The 23,420-nt window shown below is 36.1% G+C and overlaps 1 protein-coding gene across 1 annotated transcript in view; it reads right to left on the bottom strand.

Annotated features, from left to right (window-relative positions):
- The window catches only part of MYO9A (myosin IXA), a 281,871-nt gene that overhangs the window by 257,606 nt on the left and 845 nt on the right, over nucleotides 1-23,420 (bottom strand). The gene's annotated exons all lie outside the window — the stretch shown is intronic.

The raw sequence follows: 23,420 nt of genomic DNA, 5'->3' as shown, positions 1-23,420 counted from the left end.
AACATACAGACACTGCGTTGTATATGTGGTATTCATTACCTCATTTAATAAGAAATATATTCTATTATCATCTTTTACAGATGAAGAAACAAACTCCAAAAAGGTTATGTGATGTTCCCAAGACGATGTAACTAGTATGTGGATGATCTGGGGTTAGAAACCAGGTCCCAATTTCTTAACCAATACACTACACTTAGCACAAATAAGAAACATGATGATGACAATAACAATAGCAACACACTCATTTAACACTTACTATGTGTTTAAATCATTTGATCCTCATAACAATCCTAATCGAATGTGTATTATTATCCTCATTCTACAAATCAAGAAATTGAAGCACATGGAGATTGCCATTTGCGTTAGGTTACAGGCCAATTAAATGGCAGAGCCAAGATTTGGGCTCCTAAACATTATGCTACTTTGTCTTTCATAAACTACTTTATGTTATAGTTGATAAGGCACATGTCGTATTTCCTCTATGAAATCATAAACTTTTATAGAGCAGAGATCAAATCTTCTGATCCCACTACAGCTCAACATTGGGTTTTCTTTAGCATAGGGACCAGTAAATAATAAAGGGAAACTAGGAGGCACCCGGGGTCCGAAGGAAGGCTTCTTTGCAATAGTTATGTCTTAGCTCAGCCTTGCCACTGATCTCTAAAACTGTATATCAATTGCTTAGTCCATATTTGCCAGTTTCCCCTACTTGTCTATATGCTTGCTGCAGCAGAGTGTTTTTGTTTTTGTTTTTTTTAGAGGTCAGGGAGGTAGAAAAGGAGAGAGAGAATTTCAAGCAGGTTCTCTGCCCCGCATGGAATCTCATCTGGGGCTCTATCTCACAACCCTGAGATCATGACCTGAGCCAAAAATCAAGAGTCACCGCTTAACTGACTGAGCCACACAGGAGAAGCAGGGTATTTCTCTGTCTTTGTATCTGCTACACAATGTTTGGTATCTAACAGAAACTCAAAAAATATTGAATAAATATGTGAAACTCTATTATGAAGGGCTTTACCTCATGATAGCCACTATCAATAGAATCAATAATATAAAAGAGATTCATAAGCAATTATCTAATTTGTGATAAACCACTTACCAGGCTTTTGAAGTAAAAAAAAGAGCAGGGAAGAACAGTGATAAGACAGTAGAAACATATAAGACAACAGGAACATGTATTATTTACACCCAGCAGTAAATATAAGAACAAAGCAGAGACACTTTCTTAATTTACACATTCATAAATTTTTATCCTTCAGTTCTTTCAAGATACCTTCTTTTAAGCACTTCTTAACTTTCAATAAGAATTAGAGACTTGGGGCATTCAACTTCATAAGTGTCCACATATTTTCAAGTCTTGTTGACAAGACAGATATGCTCAATGACTGTAAAATATACAATGTACATCAAAATGCTGAGACTCAGAATCACTTTCCACATTCTTAAACCTCAGCAACAAAAATTCAGCACATATTTAGAAGCATGACCTAGAAGTATCTTTCAACTCTACTACTTTATGAAACATTTCCATAATATGACATCTTTCAGGTACTTAACGGCTTTTCAGATATGCACACTCTTAATCACTTGCATAGTTTTACAGGTGTGCTTTAAACTCACATTTGAATCCTCCGTATGAATGATTCTGAAGACTTTCAGAGTCATGTAGGCAGGAGAGCCTTCTAACAGACCATCTCTTCTTGTCCACTTTGGGAGATGTCCCACAGACTCTTTAGTCTTTGTCCCTACTACATTTTTTATTTGTCCTATTTTTCTACTCTTTTAACAATAACCCTAATGTCCCCTTTATTAACTACTGCTCAAGTTCTCCATTCCAGATAATTTAACCAATGTTCCAAAACTCTTACAATTAAGCATTCTGAGGACAAAAACAAAACAAAACAAAACACCAAGGAAACATGAACAAAAGTAATTTTGGATAGCAATAGGTCTTTTTCTAGAAAGAGCCAGATAATAATTATTTTAGGCTTTGTGGGTCACATAAAGTCTCTGTCACATATTCGGGGTTTCTGTTTGTTTTGTTTTACTCTTTTAAGTGTTTAAAAATGTAAAAACCATTTTTAGCTCTCAGACAGAACAAAAACAGGCCACCTGCCGGATTTGGCCTGTGGATAGCAGTTTGTCTATCATTATACTAGAGGGCTTACATACGCTATTTTAGTTATCAGTAGCACACAGTGAAGCCTCAGGGAGGTGGTGAAAACCTGTATGAAATGAAGGAGCCAACTATGATAACATATGTGAGAAATACTCCAGGCTAAGAAGAATACATAACGCGAAATGCTTAATGAGAAACAAATCTGGTATGGTTGCAGAACAGAAAGGAAGTTAGAGTGGCTGATACAAAGTATTCCGAGAGGAAAATGGTGAGAGAGATGAGGTCAGAGGTAGAAAGGGGTTGAATGGTACCTGGGATTTTATTCTAAATGTAATACAAAGTCTCTGGGCATTATTTTATTTTGCTGTTTATATACAATGAATAATATTACTGATTTGTTTTTAAAAGTTACTCCAGTTCCTTGAAAGAGAATGAATTAGGAGGGAAGAAGGAGTAGAAGTAGGGAGACCAGTCAGAAGATTGTTATAGCAGTCCAGGCAAAAAATAATGGTTGTTGAATAGAGTAGCAGCAGTGTGGATAGAAAGAAGTGGACAGATTGGGTATGTATTCTGCATTCACTTATGGATTAGATGTGGGAAAAAACACAACACTTAGATTATTTGACTGAAAGCAGCTAGGTAAACAGAGGTTCTATTTACTAAAATGAGAAAGCTGGAGAAAAACAAGTTTGTTCGTGTTCATTTGTTGGTGGTGTTTTTTTGTTGTTTAGGGGGGAGAATATGGCTTAATATGTCTTTGGCCATGTTAAGTCTAAAACATTTACAGGATATGCAAGTGAAAATATCGTGTAAGCAACTGGATATACAAGTCTGGAAAACAAATGAGGAAACAGCTAAAGATAAGTACATCTGGTAACCATCAGCATACAGATGGCCTTTTAGGCAATCAGACTAGATGAACTCACATACGAAGAGACTATAGGTAGAGAAAAAGAACTATGACCAAGCTGTATGGGTCACCAATGTTTAGTGGTCCAGCAGATAAAGAATGGGAGTCAAAAGTAGAGCTGCTAAAGATTTTAAAAAACACAGTAATAACAGCAGTAGTACTAGTAACAACAGTAATGAAGGTAAACCCTTAGAATACTTAATATGTGCCAAACTATTCACCTGAGTCATTTAATCTTAGAACAATTTTATGGAGCTAAGCAGCACTATTATCACTATTTTCAAACAGAGAAACTGAAGAACAGAGGATAAACACCCTGCTTTAGATAGCACATCTTAGCAGAGGAAAACCACCAGACAAGTGAAGGCTCGTGAAAGAAAGTATTTCAAGAAGCGGCAAATGAAGTCAGACAAGAATAGAGAAATTTCCCATGGATATGAAACCACGGAAATCATTTGTGACCATTTCTGCATTTGCTTTTATTTTATAGCTAGTTAAGTCTGGGCATATACCCCAATCTCCTCATGGGGTTAGTGTGAGAGATAAATAAGTTATTACTGAGTATTCCATTACCTACCTATAAACAGACATCTCATCTTTCCTATTATAAATCATTCATGGTTAGTAATCTATTTTTATAGTATCATTCTCTAATAATATGAATATTTAAGATATTGTGGAGATACAGCAAACCATTTGTTCCCAGAAGTTAAAGCTAACCCACTACTAACCACCCAATAAGAGTGACCTTCCACTGAATTTGTATTTACCTCTAAAGAGATACCGATATCAAGATCAACAACTTGGCAACATTTGCCTCAGATACTTAGAAATTACTGCAAGTGACTCTTGTAACTAGTATGAACCAGAAAGTGTACCTACCTCAACCAACTACCACTGCGGTAAGGATCCATGGAACATGAAAAAATCATAGCCAAGTAATGAATTTGGCTACAGCCATTAGATTTAAGTGTACCCCAACTCTAGTAAACTTATTCCATAGAGCCAACATATCACTTTTCTTCATACCTCAAGGGAATCTAAATTAAAATATCAATGACAGTCTCGTGATAATATAAAAAAAGAAATTTAGATTAGGAAGAGCCACAGAAACCATGTGTTTGATTGAAACAAATACATAAACTAGAGCTGGGATTAGCTGTTTAGCAATAATTCACCAAGGCATTGATTTTATAGCAAAAGCTCCCTAGGGAGCTAAAAACAAAAAACAAAAACAAAAAAACCCCAGCACTGATAAACAGTAATCTTCCTCAATTTGGAGAACTTTTACAGATGGAGTTGAGGTGCCTAGTAACAAAGCAATAAACAGGAAATGCTAACAATGACAAAGTAACATGTAAACCTGGTACCCCAGTCTGCTGAAATTAAAAGGCTCTCCAAAAAGTTATGAAAAATGATAGCCAAAAGCAAAGTAGCTGTGTGACCCAGTACAAGCTATTTAACTTGCACTACTATTCACTGGCATTTAATCATGGTCTGTGCAGGGGTCTGCAAATTTCTGTAAAAGGCCAGACAATAAATATGTTAAACTTTGCATGTCATATGGTTTCTTTGCCAGCTACTCAACTCTGCCCTTATAGCACAGGAACAACTATAAACAAAAACCTACCCTTACATCACCTGCCCTTTATTCATAAAAGCTGAAATCCAAAATTAACAATGAAAATTTAGATATGACCTGACATTCCTGTGCACACTCCAAAATTGAGCACACTCCATATAGTTTATATCATCTTCACTAGAAATGAGAAGGAAAGTAAAGCGTAAGGCACAGAGACATACCAACAAACTTGTTAATGCTATTAAGTAATTAATAGAACACCACCTTTTCAATCTGTACAAATGAAGAAAACAAATACAATTTTTACCTAATTTTTTAACTCAAATTTCAAAACGTTTTCTAAACCTTTAAGAATAAACAGCTTTGGCATAAATTAACATTGGACACAGATCTTTATCTGTAAATATTTCCACACCTATAAGAAATTTTAAATTGCTCAACTGTGACTGGGCAAGGAACAAGCACTATTTGCTGATTTCTGTTTATCAATAACTCTATCCCTACAATGATTACGGTATTTCCATTGCACCCTCCTCTTTCTCTACTTAGCTGACTCCTAGATACCCCCTCCAAAAAAACCCCACAAAAAACCTAGTATAGGGTCTGACACCCTGACAGATACTATAATAGTGAAGTTATAATACAACATTCAACAGCATCATTTCTGATTTCTACTCTTAGTTATTTACAACAGTCAGTCATCTGCTTTCCAGCACACTGTCAAATACGTAATCTGACATATTTGCCAGTCGCCACTCTGACACCTTCCCCTCCCCACCCCCAATCAGCCCTTTACCATCTGCTTCACATATACTTCTCAGCCTTGGCACTACTGACATTAGGCATTCAGAAGCATCACCGACCAATGAGAGTAATTCTGGTCCATGAACAAAACAATAACATGCTGCTTTCTATTATTCATCTTATTGCTCACACCAGTAGGCTATCTTTTGCAGCTGTTCCCTGAGTTGGGAAAATCCAATGTTTAATGTCCAATGTCTATGTAGCTTATTAAAGTGAAAACTCTGCTCTTCAAATACTATCTAAAGATTCCAGCTTTGTGGATTTCCATCAATAAAACATGTGCTAAGAGTTGACTTTTCTGGGGCGCCTGGGTAGCACAGCGGTTAAGCGTCTGCCTTCGGCTCAGGGCGTGATCCCAGCGTTATGGGATCGAGCCCCACATCAGGCTCCTCCGCTAGGAGCCTGCTTCTTCCTCTCCCACTCCCCCTGCTTGTGTTCCCTCTCTCGCTGGCTGTCTCTATCTCTGTCGAATAAATAAATAAAATCTTTAAAAAAAAAAAAAGAGTTGACTTTTCTACTTATATTAATAGGTCTGTGCTCATTTATCCAGTTATCCAGTCTCCCTTCTCTGACCAACAATGCGCATTTCTACAAAGCAACAGCACTCCAAAAATAGGAGTATGTTTAGAGAATGGAGTATCCCTTACCAACTTACTCAAGAATAAAGCCTAAAACTTTGTTCTTATTAGAATAGTACACTGAACAACTAACTTAATGCTTCAAAATACTCATCAAATATTGCCTTACTGCCTCAGTAAGAAGCAACACATTATGGAAAAATATATTATTTTTATTCCTTCAGGATCTTGATTCTTATCAACACAAAACTGTCAGACCACTTACGGAAAAGTTTAATCTTAAAAGTTTTCTTGGGTTTTGATCCTTTTAAAAAGGAATTCACTATGTGCCAAAAACTATATCGTGCCAATGACTCTAGGTGGGATTCTAAACAATCTTACCTCTACTTTGTTACACTGTGAGGTAACAATGCTAAATTAACAATTTACTATGAATAAGTATTCATAAGTTAACAGTTTTATGTAAAATAAAAGTGCAAGTTAACCATTATTTTACTGCATAGCAATTAGATAATACAGCAAGTCACGAATTACTTATCAGTACACCAGTAAAATCTCAGCTATTCTGATTTTTTTAGAAGTCATTCTAGAGATTCAACTTTTCCAACCCACTGGAATTTCAGCTCTTTAAGGATTAGAAGTTATTTTCAAATACTCTGGATGAAATTATTTCCACAACATATTTCTAACTTTATTTATATTTAAGCAGAGTATACTGAATATAATTTACATATTTCTGAAGAATCTGGAAATCTTGTAGTAAATGTCAATTTTTATATGACAGTGGTATATATAGAAACTACTGATATACGTAAGCATGGTTCTCTGTCCCTATCTCAGTATCACCAGATTGGCTTACTTTTAGTTTATAGAAAAGCTTTTCATGCTGTTAGCCTAACAACCTACAAATGCCCCTCTGTTCTCATTGCTGCTTCTAATCCATGTGACCTTAGAAACCAAATACTTATTGGAATTGTCTAAAATAAGACTAACCTCTAAATGAAAGCCTAAGGGATTCTCATACAAGTACAGAAACGTTAACCATACATTTTCATAAAATCTCCATTAACCATTTAGAGACTTTTTTCCTTTTTTGCACACATTATTTTATGGAGAAAATATGGGCTTTATAGTCACACGGGGGTTCAGATCCTACTTTTAGGATTTATTAACTGTATAGTCCTTGGTAATAATAAACCATCTTCCCTAGAAGTTTGCATACTTGTTAAAAGAAATCACTGTCATCACCTCACAGTTGCTATGAAGTTAAATGTGATACTGGATATTAAAAAACAATGACTCTTACAAAGTAGGTGCACAATTAAAAGGTCTACTTTCATCTTTAATTCTCTTAATATGGCAAATTTGCTCAATTTTATCACCTTTATATAGTCAACAAAATTTTCCATTTCTTTTTCAACATTTTTAAGTTCTCTAGTATCTATATATGGTGTTAGTTTCTCCCACCAAATAGCTTTTGAGTATTTTATGCCTTTCTTGTCCTCTGTAACTGAGACTTCGCCTGAATGGCCCAAGCAACTGAAATCCTAAGACCGTACTGGGAACAATGGGGGGGGGGGTATATTGGGAACACGGGAAAGAATGTGCAATCCTAAGTGCTCACGCTCTAGATCATGAATAAATTTTCTGAAGTCAAAAGTCTCTGTCTGCTACTTACTAGTAATATAACTTTGGGGCAAGCTAGCCTATCTCTCTGAGACTTAATTTCTTCATATTCAAAAAAATAACATCAATATCAACCTCCAATAATATAGCCAATTATTTGAAACAAAACATTTTTAAAAACTAAATAAAACAGAAAATACATATTCTTAAAAGTATCAAAAAGCTGACAAAATAGTAGGGAATCATAAAGCCAAAACATAAGAAAGGGCAGGAATTCAGAGAGGAAAATAGAGTGCTAAAGCCAAGTTAGCCCCTAACCAAAGCCAAACTTGGGATTTGATTATCACAATCTCATAAAGATAGAAGCCAAGCCCAGGGCTCACCCTAGGCAGTAAGTCTGACAGAAGACCCTATACCATACAACTGGAATCCATAAAATCAACCAAAGAAAAACTATTCCATTCTAACCCACCCCTAAGAACTATAGGGAAAGTTGCTTTGGCACTGAACTGTATAGGAAAAGGGGAAACGAGAGTTCCTGTCAAATTGTAACTTCAGGAAAGAGACACATACAAGTACTTTAGGCTCTGGAGGCCAGAGATCTCTGCTGCAACTACTCAACTTGCCATGGAAACAGCCATAGACAATAAAGAAACAAATGAGCATGCTGCGTTCCAATAAAACTTTATTTATGGACACTGAAATTTGAGTTTCATATAATTTTCACATGTCACAAAATATATTTTTGCCAATCATTTAAAATCTAAAAACCATTCTTAGCTTGCAATCTTACAAAACCAGGTGGCACAGAGCAGTTTGCCTTGAGCTGTAATCACAAGACACTCTACCACCTAAGCTACCACTATCCTACATACACAGATTTGTGGCCCGAATTCACATCACCTGGATGACAACACGAAACAAAACAAAACAAAACAAAACGGGTCAGGCGCCTGGTGGCTCAGTTGGTTAAGCGCCTGCCTTCGGCCCAGGTCATGATCTCAGGGTCCTGGGATCCAGTCCCACATCAGGCTCTCTGCTCAGGGGGAATCTGCTTCTCCCTTTCACTCTCCCTCTGTGCTCTCTCCCTTTCTCAAAGAAATAAATAAAATCTTTAAAAAAAAAAAAAAAACTAGGTTACAGGCATTTAGAACATGCCTGTACAAATGTCACAAATAATGTCCCAAGAAAAGGCATTATTTAGATCGAGCACAAAGAAAACAAAACACCATGAATGAGAGCAAACAAAGGTTAGAAACAGATCTAAACAAAATGTCAAATATTGGAAACAAATCTAACAAAAATGTCAGATATTGGAAATGATCATACACAAAACATAAAATAGCTGCTCACTAATGTTTAAAACAATAAACAAGACTGAAAATATTTGAAAGGAACAAGAACCATAAAAAATGACTTGGAAGATTTGGGAAACAACTTCTAAAACTATAAAACACAACAACTAAAAATAAAAATAAAATGGAACAGTGAAGATGAAATTACCCATAATGATAGAAGAAAAATATAAGAAAAACAAGATGAAGAAACATTTAAGAAAAAGAGAAAAATCAACATATATAAATTGGAGATCCAGAGAACAAAGAGTACTGAAATCATAACATTATGTTCTTTGAAAGCAACTAGAAATCATTAATAAAATGATGACTAGGAGTAACAAATGGTATCTTTAACACCAACATACACCCCATCCCACACACCCTTTTACGATGTAATGTTTACACTCTTACCTACATTGCTCCCCACTGAACTTGGATGGACCTTTTTAACTGTCTCCACCAACAAAATGCAATAAAGTGAGGCTGTATAACTTCTGCAGTTAGAACATAAACACTAACATGGCTTCTACCGAGCACTTTCTTCAGAACTCAGGAATTTCAAAATTCATAACCAGAACAACACTTTAAAAGCTCCATGGAGAACACCTGGGTGGCTCAGTCAGTTAAGCATCTGCCTTCACCTGAAGTCACGATCCCAGAATCCTGGGACTGAATCCAACCTGCTTCTCTCTCTCCCTCTGCTGCTCCTCCTGCTCACGCTTGCATGCACACATGCTCTCTCAATAAATAAATAAAATCTTTTTAAAAAATTTTAAAAAATTTAAAAAAAGCTCCATGGAAAAATCCACATGGAAAGGAACTGAGGCAGAACTGCCAAGCTCAACTGCTCCTGAATTCCTGACCCACAAAACTGTAAATGATAATAAGCCACTACGTTTTGGGCTTAACTTGTTACGCCACAATAGATAACTAACATACAAGGAAATCCTCACAGAGTTGTAAACATAGTCCTAGGGCACCTGGGTGGCTCAGTTGGTTACGAAGCTGCCTTCAGCTCAAGTCATGATCCCAGGGTCCTGGGATCAAGCCCCACATCTGGCTCCCCAGTCAGCAGGGAGTCTGCTTCTCCCACTCCCTCTGCCTCCTCCCTGCTTGTGCTCTAACAAATAATTAAAATCTTTTAAAAGAAAATAAAAATTAAAAAAATAAAACATAGTACTAAATAATCCATGTGACAAGTAAATAGAAAATATGTTGAACTAGACAATAACAAAAATACTTGTGAGATGCAGCTAAAGCAATACTTGACAGGGAATTTTATAACTCTAAATAGGTATAACAGAAAAAAACAAAAATTAGGGAACCATCTATTCAAGAAGATAGGAAAAGAACAGCAAAATAAACCCAGGACAAATAAAAGGAAATAATAGAAATGAGAAATAAAGGAATTTATTAGAAAGGCCCAGGTGTGCCTGGGTGGCTCAGTTGGTTAAGTGTCTGCCTTTGGCTCAGGTCATGATCTCAGGCTCCTGGGATGGAGCCCCACATTGGGCCCCCTGCTTAGGCGGGTCTACTTCTCTCTCTCTCTCTCTTTCTCTCTCTCTCCCCCCTGCTCCTCCCCTACCCTGCTCATGCTCTCTCTCTCTCTCAAATAAATAAACTCGTTAAAAAGAGAGAGAGAGAGAGAGAAAGGTCCAACAAAGCCAGAAGTTGGGTCCCTGAAAAAATTATAAACTGGCAAACTTCTGGCAAGAATGATGAGGAAAAAAAAGTGAAAGGGATCAGGAATGACAAAAAGGGCAAAAACTACTACAAATGCTGCAAACATTACAACAACAAAAAGACTTTTTAATGTAGATGAAACTGAAAAGAAATCCTAAAAATATATATAACTTAGCAAAACTTACTGAAGACGACACAGAAAACTTAAGTGATCCCATTAAAATAAAACACAGAGCCATACTGCTTGACCAGCAAGTTCTCCCAAATACTCAAGGAATAAATAATCCAACCTTAAATAAATTCTTCCGAATTCTTTTTATGAAGCTGGCATAACTCTCAAATCAAAAATTCTGGCAAGGACCAGACTAGAAATAGAAATCATAAGCCAATCTTACCCCTGAACTTGTATGCAAAAATTCCAAACAAATATTAGCAAACAAAAACCAGCATTGTAAGTATAATATACTATAACCAAGTTAGGCATATCCCAAGAAAGCAAAGATAAATCCGATATTACTAACAGATGGCCAATTATTCTAATCAACCATATTTTAAGAAATCCCTAAAAATTCAATACTTATTCATATCTCAAAAGGAGTCTTCACAAACTAGGAATTGAAGAAAACGTCCTTAATTTGATAAAAGGTACCTACAAAAACCTACAGCATAGTTATTGGGGAAAGCCTAAACAGTTTTCTTTTGGTATCAGGAACAAGATAAAGATGACCCCTATCTACTTCTATCAACATTATACTACTGGTGATCCTAAGCAGCATCAGAAGCCAAGAAAAAATAATAAAAGGCATAAGGATTAGAAACAAGGGGCGCCTGGGTGGCACAGCGGTTAAGCGCCTGCCTTCGGCTCAGGGCGTGATCCCGGCATTATGGGATCGAGCCCCACATCAGGCTCCTCCGCTAGGAGCCTGCTTCTTCCTCTCCCACTCCCCCTGCTAGTGTTCCCTCTCTCGCTGGCTGTCTCTATCTCTGTCGAATAAATAAATAAAATCTTTAAAAAAAAAAAAAAGAAGAAGAAGAAACAAAACTGTTCTTATTTGCATATGACATAATTATGTATATGGAAAATTTTAAAAGAATCTATAAACTCTGGTTAATTTTATAATTTAACAGTTACAAATTGAGGACCTAAACAGACATTTTTCCAAAGAAGACATACAGATGGCCAACAGACACATGAAGAGGTGCTCAAATCACTAATCACCAGGGAAATGCAAATTAAAACTACAATGAGGTATTACGTTATACTTGTCAGAATGGCTAGAACCAAAAAGACAAGAAATAAGTGTTGGAGAGGATGTAGAGAAAAAGGAATCCTCGTACACTGCTAGTGGGAATGCAAAATGGTTCAGCCATTGTGGAAAATAGTATGGAGGTTCCTCAAAAAATTAAAAATGGAAATACCATATGATCCAATAATTCTACTACTGGGTATTTACCAGAAAGAAAGAAAACAAAACAGTAATTTGAAAAGATATATGCACCCCTATGTTTAGTGCAGCACTGTTTACAAGTGGCCAGGATATGGAAACAACCTAAGTGTCCTCAATAGATGAACGAATAAAGAAGATGTTGTATACATATGTATGTGTGTGTGTGTGTGTGTGTGTGTGTGTCTGTGTGTGTGTGTGTATAAAACAGAATATTATTCATCCATAAAAAAGAATGAGATCTTGCCATCTGGAACAATATGGATGGGCTTAGAGAATATTATGTAAGTGGAATAAATCAAACAGAGAAGGACAAATATCATATGACATCACTCATATGTGGAATCTAAAAAAATGGACAAACAAAAAAAAAGCAGAAACAGACCCATAAATACAGAGAAGTGGTGGTTGCCACAGGGAGGGGGTTTGGGGGTTGGGCAAAATGGGTGAAGGGGAGTAGGAGGTACAGTCTTCTAGTTACGGAATGAATAGTCACTGGGATGAAAGGTATGGCAAGGAAATAAAAAGAAAAAAGAAACATATAAATTGATATTAGTTTCATATTTCTATATACCAGCAACAATTAGAAAATAATCTTTTAAAGATTTCACTACTTAAAATTGCATCAGAAAATACGAAGTGCTCAAGAATCTAACACATAATGGACAAAGCATCTACTGAAAAAATGAGACTTAATTATGAATCATTACAGAAATGGAAAGACACCCATGTTCATAGACTCGAAGACTCAATGTTGGAAAAATGTCAGTTCTCCCCGAATTAATCTATAGAATCAATTAAGTCTCAATAAAAATCCCAAATGTTGTTTTTACATTGGATTATTTAGTGTGTGTGTCTGTGTGTGGAATTTGACACAGTGATTCAAACATATACATATATGAAAGTGCAATGGGCCAAAAACAGCCAAGACTCTCCTGATGAACAAGCGCAATGTGGGGAGACTTGCCTCACCAGGCTCCACGCCCAGCACAGAGCCCCACACGGGGCTCAATCTCACGACTCTGACATCACGACTTGAGTAGAAATCAAAAGTCGGATGCTTAACCAATGGAGCCACTCAGGCCACCCTGAACTCAATTTTTTAAATCACATAAAATATTATATGAAGTTCAAAAAGCAAAACTAAACTATTTTGTTTATGAATATGTAACCTGAGATTCAAAATTACGATGCAAAGCAAAAAAATGATAATCAAAAAATTAAGGCATGGGGCACCTGGGTGGCTCAGTCGGTTAAGCGTCTGCCTTCAGCTCAGGTCATGACCGCAGGGTCCTGAGATCCAGCCCTGCATCAGGCTCCCTGCTCAGCTGGGAGTCTGCTTCTCCCTCTCCCTCTGTCCCTCCCCCACTCGTTCTCTTTGGTTTTCTCTCTGGTTCTCTCTCTCTCTTACTCTCTCCAAAAAATAAAAAGAAAATCTTTAAAAAAAAAAAAAAGTTAGGGTGTTAACTACTTCCACAAAGGGGGAATGTGTATCAACAAGAGGCACCTGGGTGGCTCAGTCGTTAAGCACCTGCCTTTGGCTCAGGTCCTGATCCCAGGATGCTGCGACTGAGCCCCGCATCAGGCTCCCTGCTCAGCGGGAAGCCTGCTTCTCCCTCTCCCACTCCCCCTGCTTGTGTTCCCTCTCTCGCTGTGTCTCTCTCTATCAAATAAATAAAATCTTTNGGGGGGGGGGGGGGGGAAAGAGCAAGGGAAAGGAGAGGTACGGGGGAGGCAATCCTGGTTTGTTGGCCTGAGTGATGACAACACAAATATTTACTTCACAATTTTCTTTAAACTGCAAGTTTTATTCACTCTCCTATATATATGAATAAAGAGGAAAAGCCACAACTGCATACAACTACTATGGTAATTTAATAAAGTAACCTATGTAAGTATGGTACCTATTGTGCATTAAAAAAAAAAACTACTATAATTATATAATTTTTTTATCCTCCTAAGTTGCTTATGGTAGATACTCAAATCACTAAATGAAACAAATTCAGATGGTAAATACACTTACCATGGTGAACACTGCCTAATGGGTCATGTATAGAACTGTAGATTCCCAATGTTGTACACCTGAAACTAATACAACATTGCATGTCAACTATACTTCAAGTTAAAAAACCCAATAAATGAAACAAATTACTTTCAATCACTGGAGTAAAAGACAATTTAAATCTGAATGGCTAGGTCCCCTAACTTCTAATTTCTATTTCATAAGCCCCAGAGCTTGAATTCCTTCTATTCTAACAGGTACCCTTTCCTCTCCCTTTAATATTCCTGATCTCTTACTCTTTATACTCATAGTATACATCTTACTATACATCCGACCGTCAGCAACTGTCACTGAATGTTTGGAATCTAAAATCTGAGAGGTTTAAGGCAGAAAAGAGGAAGAAGAAAAGCTAAAGTCAGGGAGAGGGAAGTTGTGGAAAAAAACAGCGGAGACAGAACTTGAATTATCCTTACATGAAAGCAGGCAGGACATCAGATCTTTAGTTCTAATGCTTTAAGAAGCCAAGAAGCAGAGGGAGAAAAAACAAGTAAATCATCTATTGTCTGACCCAGGTTTCATACAATTGAAGCAGAGTAACACTGAGACCAATTACCTAATATTTAGGGGCAAGAAAGTGTACCTATGTCCCAAGATATATCTACTTCTGAAATTCTCTTAACAAAAAAAATAAAACAAAACAAACAAAAAATACAATAAAGCCTCCTCAAATTATAGGCTCTCTGGAAAAAATCAACTCCTTCTCAATTACTTAGGGGAAGAAACTTTATTTTTTAATTAATTTATTCCATATGTATTACTTATTAATCTAAAAGATTAAACACAAATATCAGATCCAGATTCATTCATAAAATTATGGTATATCAACACAGCAGAATATTATGCCTCCATGAGAAAGATGGGAATGTACCAATATGGAGTGCTCTCCAGAATAGTTTAAGTGGAGAAAAAAAAAAAAAAAGAGGTACAGAACAGTATATATAGATAGATACACACACATATACACATACATACACACACACACCAACCTTTGGCATATGAAGGGAGAATACATATATACATCTTATTTTTGAAAGAAAAAAAATACTGGAATGACTGATCAAAAACTCACAAAAATGGTTACCTTTATGGGAGAGCAAGGAGGAAACAGAGTAGAAGAGAGAAGGGGTGAAAATGAGATTCCTACATACACTTTTTCATTTGGTTTCTCCTTTTGAACTATGTAAGTGTTTCATATATTCAAAGGGCAACATTAAACCAAAAAACCGAGGGAAGCAAACCCTAAAATGAAAAACAAATGGATCTAACTACATACACATTAAATTGGTAACGATCACACTGAGAAATAATGATTTCAAGTGACTTTTAAATATAGTATTAACAAAAAGTATATTCTTAGTAGGATACATTCTAAGGACAAAGTGAAATGCAAAGAAATCTTAAGCTTCACCGAATAGGTTTATTTATTTTGAAACTACTTTAGGTATAATTTAAATAAATAGATTGAGATATATATATATCTCAATTCTAATAAAAACTAAGATTTTCAATGTAAAAGAGATTAAAACCGAACTTTAAAAAAAAAAAAAAGACTGAAGAAAGAAACCCCACAGTGTTAAATTTGAGTTAAAATCAATAATGACCTCATACTTTTATCCCCCTCCAGACAAGACCTAGAAGCAATGACAGCCCCAGAACAAGGAGCGTACTTAGCATCCAGATACTGGTTTCTAAATATCATCCTCCACTGTAAGGAGACAGAGCTCCTTAGAGAAACTGCTCATTGCAGTCTAAAACAGGAAAAGGCCATGGTGAGCCAACATATCTTATACCGAAAAGTAAGGACTCACTCAAAGACTAATAGTGCATTTATGCAAAAAGAATTGAGGAGGGGCTCCTGGCTGACTCAGTAGGTTAAGCATCTGACTCTTAACTTCGGCTCAGGTCATGATCTCAGGGTTGTGATATCAAGCCCAAGTCAAGCTCCACACCTAGCACGGAGTCTGCTTGAGATTCTCTCTTTCCCTCTCCCTCCGCCCCTCCCCCTGCTCATGCTCTCTTGCACATACCCACTCTCTCTCTAAAATAAATAAATAAAATCTTAAAAAAAAAAAAAGAACTGACGAGTATGCTTGGAGGGGCTCCCAATGTTCTTATTTGAGACAATTGCAGCATCAAAAAAACAATGTCTGTAACTCACTATAATACAACAAATAAAAATCCAAGAGAACATAAAACCATTCATTGTCACCACTGTAGATCACCATTAGACCAACCGCTCACTCTGAAAATTAGATGAGAAAGAATTAAGCATTTATTTACTCTGCCCTTTAGGAGGAACTATAGTTCACATCCAGCTGATGGAAGGTTATAAGCTCTTGTTAACTAAAGAATGATAGCTAATAAGCGTAAAAGAATTACAGAATTAGAAAAATCACCAATTTTCAACCTTCAATTAAATAACTGATTTGCCTAAGGTTCAATAAAGGATGCTAATATTAGAAGGTAAAGCATACTTAAGAATGGAATTTTATGTGGTATTAAAGTATCACCCCCACAGATTATTGTACTTGATGATCATAGCAAGAAAAATATAATTCTACAATGGACAGACAGCAAACACCAACCTTAAACTTCATAAAACTTCTATCACTAATAGTGATAGTATGTACCCCCCATAATATGTAACATGAAATATAACATCACCTATGATGTATTCTTGCCAAAACTTTTTTAACATGCATCTAATCAAGCCTTTAAAATATAACTTCCAGTTTATAAGATACACAGTGAACGAAGGAACAAGTAAAACAAAAGCACAAAGAAACAATCAGATAACTCTAGAAAGCAGGCCATTCTACAAGAAAATGATCTGATCTTCTCAAAAGAAATGTCAGTATCTTAAGAAGAGGAGTGGAGGAAGGAGCTTTTCTAGATTAAAAGAGACTAAAAAGATAATCAATTGCAATGCAAAAATCTTGACTGAATTCTGGTCTGAAAAAAATAATTTTATGGAACAAATGGAAAAATTTAAATATAGACTATTAAATGCTACCAGGAAATTACTGTTATTTTTCTTAGGTGTTGGTAATGGCACAGTGGTGTTGTGGAAAATATCTATTTTCTTTTTTTTTTTTTTTTTAAGTTTTATTTATTTAAGTAATCTCTACACCCAACCTTGGGCTCATGACCCCAAGGATCAAGAATCACAAGCTCTTCTGACAGAACCAGCCAGCTACCCCAAGAATATCTATTTTCTTAGGAGATATATACTGAAGTATTTTGAGGTAAATATAATATTCGCAGCTTTCAAAAGGTTCAGTGAAAGTATACAAGTGCACATACATATAGAAAACAATAAAGCAAATGTGGATGGCTATTGGTAACCTGAATCTAGGTGGCAGATACATCAATGACCTTTGTTCTAACTGTTCAACTTTTCAATATTTTCTAAGTGTTTTATTATTTAAAAAAAGAGGGGAGAGGCAGCAAGGGACCTACAAGCAAGTAAGGAAAAAATATGATCTTAAAATCGTTTATAAACACGTATCTACACAGTCACCTGAAGAACTTTCTCCCTTACATTTAAAAAAGAAAAAAATCCAGAGATTACTCAGCCCACTATCATCTGATCAAAGTAAGTAAACAGATTTCAAACAAATACTCACATACTACAAACAGCAATAGTACTACAATCTGTCAATGATTTAAGGAATGTTTGTCATTGGCAAACAGAACATTTTCTTATGATACCTCACCATGAGTCAAAATACATTCTAAAACATCTATTAAACTATTAGTAAAAAAATCAAAAAAGCATTTCTTTGAAATTTCTTTATTTCAAAAGTATGATCACACTTGAAAGACAGCTAGCCAACTATCTTTCTAAGATTTACTTCTATTAGCAACAAACTTTGATTAGCCATTTATTCTAAATGTCACACAATGAAATTCTTTAAATTTCTGATCTCCTATTTAAATATGATAATAGACACATTTGCGGGGGGGGGGGAGAAGACTTGTTGAATATCAACTATGTGCCTACTGTTTTACATCAAGTGTTTAATAATAATCTTGTCTCAGGTAAATATCTCCAATTTGAGAAATGAACATTCTTGAAGCTCAGAAATGTTAAGTGACTTGCCTATAAATGACAGCTTATAAGTGATGAGGCTGGAAGTTGAATTGAGGTCACTGGAAACCCAGGTTTGAAAGTCTGTACTCTTTCCACTTAACTGGCCTTAATGGATTTAATATTTATAGACAGAAAAGTCCATCTAAAGAAAAAGTATGTTTAAAAAAATACCTTCAGATTCAAAGAGCTACATAATGTTAAAGAAAAATCAAAACTGAGAAAAAGAAAAAATACACACTAAAATTATTGCTGGTTGTAAAAAAGAACAATTCTTAGCAAGCCAGCTGTCTATGACATAGGACAGCTAGTACTTTCCTCACCGTACATGTAAAATTACACTCCAGTTGCCCGCTGGATGACCCCACTGCCAAAATATGTTAGCAACATAATTCACATTAAAACTCAGAGGCCAAACACCATTTGGAAAGAGCTTTACATGTTTACTATACACATCTCCAGCAAGTTCACCATTCAAAATTAACAGGCGATTTTCAACAAATATTCTTTGATCTATGATATTTTTTGCCACTCTAAAATATTAAACTTATAAACAAAAAAATCTACCTAAATACAAAAATCCCACAACTGAATATTAGAATATTAGTACAACGCGATTTTAAATTTGTCTGTTGCATACATGTATGCTAAAATTACACTTCTACAACATAACTTACGTTTGTTCTTTCTATAGGATCAAAATCCCAATATCTGTCTCTTTTATGTCTAAAGATACATACAAAATATGTAGAAAAATATGTATGTTTAAGAGTTTTTCCCATTTAAAATTAAATCCTCTTTGAACTGGATTAGTGACTAGAAGAGGGCATGAGGTGGCTTATGGAGTTGTAATATTCTGCATCTTAATATGGGTGTTGATTACATTGGTGTGTTTACTTGGTAAAAATTCATTTAAGATCTGTGTACTTTTTTGTATACTTTATAATTATAAAAAGCTTATGTATGTATTTTAAATCCCCAATCTAAAAACCTTCCTTCCTATAGTATAGGGATACCAAAGAAGTTAAAGCCCAGTGAAGAAAATAGACAAGTAATTAGGAATTTCATTAGGGAGCTATGACAGAAGTAGGCACTATGTAAGAGCATACAGGAGTGGCATCTAACTCAACCTAGAGGAGGTTAAAAAAAAAACGCTTCCTGAAGATATAACTGTACTGAGTCCTGAATGGGAGAAGGGAAAGACAGGAAAGGAACAGAGATGCAAAGACAAGAGAAAAAGTACTTTATCTGAGCAGAAACCTCAGTTCAATAAGGGTGGATCAAAGAATTAAGGAAGAGAGCAAGAAAGGAAAGCCTAAAGAAGTAACAGGTCAGGAAGAATCTCATACATGCCATGCCACAGTTAAGCTTTATCCAGAAAGCAGTGAGAAAGCACTAAAGATCTTTCAATAGGAAAGGACTTGATCAGATTTGTATTTGTACTACAAATGTCAATTACAGTGTGTGCCATGCTTGCAATCCCATTTTGCGAGAAATCAGCCTGCACACCAGCCCATGCTTTTCAGCATTATGATCCTGCCCCACACCCACATGCACAAATAAACACATGGTCAACACTAAATGGCCAGGAGTGCTCACATGACCCAAGTATACAAGCTTGCTAGCAGCCCATGAGAAAAAGAGCTGAGCCAAAGAGATTGCTTCTTAGGAATTCAAACCAGAAAATCCCAGGGAGAAGGAAGAAGTTAGCAAACAGGAGCTCAAGTTAAAACAAGAGCATCCAGGAGGCAAAATATTGGCACAGGAGTGACACAGTAGTTCTAAGGAAGCAGGAGTTAGGAATAAATGGAAGCTGGGAGATAGAGGAGGAAAAACTGGAGTAACCGAGAAAAAGTTAAGTCAGAAAGAAATAAAGTAGCTAAGACAAGTTAACCGTAGAACACTAGAGTGAAATCTGTCTTTTCCTGCCTCTAGTTTTATTTATTAAACTCCTGTTCTTAAGTTGTTTAACTTTTCCTAGGTTCCCTTGTGCATGTTTCCTTTCAAAAAGCACTCTACTACTCACTGTAACTTGAGTCTCTTCTTTGCAAATGAAAGAGCCTAACTAAAAGCATTTTAGAACACCTAATCTGGCAGTAGTGCAGAGAATGAACTGGAGGGTAGGGCAAAACCAGAGGCAGAAAACAGAAAGCAACAAGACCACTTAGCAATACGGGAGCACAACAGACATCTGAGGTTAAAATAAAATAGAAACGGGGTACTTGGGTGGCTCAGTCGGTTAAGTGTCTACCTTCAGCTCAGGTCACGATCCCAGAGTCCTGGGATTGAGCCCCACTTCGTGCTCTCCACTCAGCGGGGTGTCTGCTTCTCTCTCTGACCCTCCCCCTTCTTGTGCTCTCTCTTACTTGCTTTCTCTCAAATAAACAAGCAAAATCTTTTTAAAAAATATAGTAGAAACAACAAAAATAGCAATAAGAAATTATCTGAAATATCATGAGGGAGAATGTACAGGACCTAATGATATTGATAGTAAGGTACGGAGTGGAGGATGATTCACAGGTTCCTGAAGACTTCTGGAGACAAGAGTGGTGCAATTCATCAAGATAGGAAATCAAAAACAAAAATTTTTGTCGAAGTTTGTCTCCCTCTACCCCCTCCTTTTTGGAAGGAAGAGAAGCAGAGAAAGAGTTTTATTCTGTACAAGGCTGAAGTGCTTGTGAAATGTAAATCCAAGTGGAGAAGTCCACTAGCAGTGATTCACAGGGGTCTAGAGTTAAGGAGAGAGATCTATCTATACAGCAGCTCTAGGCTGAGGAATACATAAAGTTGATGTTAGATTTTAAAACATGACCCAAAATTCAATGACTAATATTTATTTTAAACTAAGTTAATATAATTTAAAAAATCATGCAAACTAAGAAACTTGGTATTTTTGGCAACCATATTTTCAAACATCCTGTACTTCTCCACAAACGATGACTGAACCAACTTCTACAATAGCAAAATCCAAATGATTAGAAAAGATGGGTTTATAGTACTAATTTCTACTGAAGTTTTACTTTAAAAAAAATCTAAGTTTATTCCATTTCCCTCATAAGCTATTTACCACTAACGTTAACTAAGAGAAAAAACTTAAATCACATGTTAGACAGTGAACCTCACTATTGATACTTGAACTATAATAAGATTCTTTAAAGAATTTAATCACTTAATTTACTAGCTTTAGACATTCAACTCTACCTACACTGTAAATGTTAGATATCTGTCCTATAATCTTTTCTTTTCTCATTTATACCTTTTGCCCCCAAAATCTATTACTACCATTCCAGAAGTTGATAATGAACTTAAGCCACAAATCCAGCTGCCTCTTGGCCATCAAGCTCTGACAGAAGTATAATCAATCACCCAAAGCCACTTGTCACAAATTAAATTCTTCTTTCTTGACAAAAATAAAAATAAAAATCCCATTCCTCCCTCATATTGATTCCCATTTCAGTGAAAGGTACAAGCTAGAAACCTATATCTTCTATGAACCTTTTCCCTAAATCCGAAATCCAATGAAATCACCAAGTCCTGTCTACTTCCAATACCCAAATCCAGACCCACTATCATCATTTGCCTGATACTCCTGCCTTTAGTCTTAGACTACTCTTTAATCCACTCTACTCACTGCAGCCACAGTGACCTTTTAAAGATGCCAAACTGATTTCAGTCCCCTACTTTATATCCTTCAGTAATCTATTTGATAAATATCATAATCATCATCAAAGCTAGTCACTCCATGGAAGCTCAGAAGTTCAATGAGAACTTTAGTTACATCCTTTTTTGTAAATTCAATACAAGACAGTCACCAGAAAATTTGAAATCCTGATAATTACTTGGGACTCACATTTCAAAGAAAAGCATGTAGCGTTGTTTGTAAAAGCAAAGACTAAAAATAATCTCAAGATCATCAAAACAATACTATCCAGCCCATAAATGAGGCATTTCCATATGTACTGTTGTTGTATGATTTCTAGGATCCATTATTAAGTAAGGGGTGGAGGAGGGGGGGAAGCTTTAGAGTGTACAGGAGGCTATAGAGTATAAAGTATTTGTGGTGCTGTTCAAGAATATAAATATATTTAAGAATATAAATTTGAGGGGCGCCTGGGTGGCTCAGCCAGTTAAGCATCTGCCTTCAGCTCAGGTCATGATCCTGGGGTCCTGGGATCAAGTCCCCTGCTGGGCTCCCTGCTCAGCGGGAAGTATGCTTCCCCCTCTACCCTTCCCGCCCTGCTCGTGATCAATCTCTCTCTCTCTCTCAAATAAATAAACAAAATCTTAAAAAAAAAAAAAAAAGAACAGAAATTTGAGAATGTATAGGTTTGTATATGCTAGAAATATCACAGAAGGACCCACATAAAGATGGAAATAGAGGTTGCCTCTAAAGAGTGAAAAGGGATGGTTGGCGGATATAGGGGGAAGAAAAACTTTTTACTGCATACTCTTTTGAATCTCTTGACTTTTATACTATGTCTAGTTATTACCTATAATTTTAATATGTTCTCCCTCCTCAGCTTCATACACATAAAATAAAAATTTTAAAAGTACTAACTACAAAAACCTCACTGTACTTCATTCCTATACCGTTAACATTAGGTACTGATCATTTAATATAACATTACGTTTCCTTCTTGACAACTCAGAAGTTCAACTTCCACAAACAAAATTTTATTCCTATTTCACTACTGCTGAGGAGGCTGTTGGTAATGACATCAGTCAACACTACATGATAACTGTACTTGCTCCTTAGAAGAGCAAGACAGCCGCACCAAGGAGCAGAAATTTATTATTAAATTGACATTAAAATCTTCAGGGATTAAGGAAACCTACAGAACTTATTTTTCCAGCAAATTCAAAATAACACATTATAAAAAACAATCTCCCGGTATCATTCAAAAATAGAGAAAAAAAGGCGTAAAAATCTACAGGAAGGTGAAGCAAATGATATGACATGGAGACACTGTCACATCCCTTAGTGTAATGTGATTTAATCCTTACAGAGGTCCCTAAATGTCACACATTCTACAGAAGAGACAAGATGAGAGGCAGGTTGTGTGACATTCTCTTAGCACACACACCTTCTACCCTGGGCTTCCACACTCTTCCCTGTCCCTCCCTCCTCGGCCACCAGATTAAACCCTCCAAACACGGGTGTCAGTTGGTCCCCTTAAGCCCCAC

The sequence above is a fragment of the Ursus maritimus genome, unplaced genomic scaffold (genome assembly GCF_017311325.1).
Source record: "Ursus maritimus isolate PB19 unplaced genomic scaffold, ASM1731132v1 scaffold_27, whole genome shotgun sequence".
Lineage (NCBI taxonomy): Eukaryota > Metazoa > Chordata > Mammalia > Carnivora > Ursidae > Ursus > Ursus maritimus.
The sequence above is the reverse complement of the archived record's forward strand: the minus strand, read 5'-3'. Positions and strand labels throughout refer to the sequence as shown.